Genomic DNA, 1,877 nt, shown 5'->3' with positions numbered 1-1,877 from the left:
GACAATCTTCTGAAACAGAAATACAATACATAAATTGGACCTCGTCACTTCTCTGAGTAAGAATCCTCCCTTACTTTGTCACCTGTATGAATGTGTATTCACTGTGCTGTATACTGGAAATGAATACCAAAAAAGTGTGAAATGCAAACTATAAGTGAAAAATAAAATAAAATTTTAAAAAAGAAAAGGAAAAATAGCCCTGGCTAGCGTAGCTCAGTGGATTGAGCACGGGCTGCAAACCAAAGTGTCACAGGTTCGATTCCCAGTCAGGGTACATGCCTGGGTTGCAGGCCATGACCCCCAGCAACCGCACATTGATGTTTCTCTCTCTCTCTTTCTCCCTCCCTTCCCTCTCTAAAAATTAATAAATAAAATCTTTAAAAAAAAAGAAAAGGAAAAATAAATCTGACATGTTTTAAAAATAATGAAATAAAATAAAAGTTAAGAATGGTTTGTTTTTGGAGTTTTCCATCTAGTATTTTTGGACCATTACCAACCACAGGTAACAAACTGCAGAAAGCCAGACTGCCAGTAAGGGGACAACACGGTACCGATTTGGGGGTGAACCCAATGAGGGCTACATCAACCAAGTATAGTCAAATGTACAAAAGATGTTACTTTTTGCTGAAGTTTGAAATGCCTTATTTATCAGAATGAGGCTTACTGGTCTCCTTTGAATATGACCCTTATTTGCCGTTGTTGAATAAAAACCATTTTGAAGAGAAAAAAATGGGAATGCTTCTTTATTTTCTCACTGGACTCAGAACAAAGTCAGAGTTCTTACAAGACCCTGTAGTGAAAGAGACTTTGCCTGGGGCGATGGGCGCATGATGCTGTGTGCAAATGATGTTTTTTTGAGTTGTCCACTTGAAACTATGGTTTTGTGAACCGATGTCACCCCAATACATTCAGTTTAAAAAAAGACCCTGTATTCCCTGTGCCTGGTGTCCTTTGCAACCCCACTGGGACCACTCCCCTCAGCTCACTCCAACCCAGCCACACTTTGTTACTTGCAACTTCACAAGCTCCTTCCATCTCAGGACCTTTGCACATTCTCTTCCTCTTTCAATGACTGGGTCCTTCTCATGCTTCAGGTTTCAATGTGAAAGTTCTCTTGTTCAGGCAAGCCTGCCTTTACCAGCCTGCTTAAGGAAGGTTCCCTGCCCTCACCACCATTACTGTCCCTCTCAGAGTACTCACCATAATGTGCAAATATTATCTACATGCTTACTTTTTTAAATCTGTCTCCTCCACTGGACTGTAAGCTCTAACTAAGCTTGTATTACTTTCATAATAGGAAGAAAGGAAGGAAGAAGGAAGGAAGGAAGGAAGGACCGACCTCTAGTGCACTAGAGAGATACTACTAGAGAAAATGAGGGGCCTGTATCCCACCTTAGGGTGCTGGTTCGAGGTCTCAGATGGAAAGAGCCCTTTGGGTGTGATACTGACATGACCATTCAAATGTCCCTTGGCTGTGTCCCTGAGGATATTGTCCCAAAAGGGGAGACTATAAGAAAACTGAAGAAGCAAAGTCATCTTGTCGTGAGCGTCACTCTGGTGCGGAGAGGTCTCTCCCACCCCCTACCCTTGTTCCCAGGAAAAGCCGCAGCCCTATCAAATGAGATGAGTCAGCAAGGCTCACAGAAGACGCAATGCCCCCCAAATCCGCAAGGTGGCAGGGTAAAGAGCAGAACCAGGGACAACCAAGGTCAAGTGAAAGAAACTCAAGACCACCAAGGTTAGCTATTCCAGAAGTTGCCAGGAATCCAGTGGACATGGGAAAAGATGGTTGCAGTGCCTAGGACTATTTTCCTATGGTTTTAATTGATTCAAAGGTCTTTAGGGGTCAGCGATAAAGCCGACATCACCAAGTGTCC

The sequence above is a fragment of the Phyllostomus discolor genome, chromosome 8, assembly GCF_004126475.2.
Source record: "Phyllostomus discolor isolate MPI-MPIP mPhyDis1 chromosome 8, mPhyDis1.pri.v3, whole genome shotgun sequence".
Lineage (NCBI taxonomy): Eukaryota > Metazoa > Chordata > Mammalia > Chiroptera > Phyllostomidae > Phyllostomus > Phyllostomus discolor.
This window is presented reverse-complemented; position numbering follows the sequence as displayed.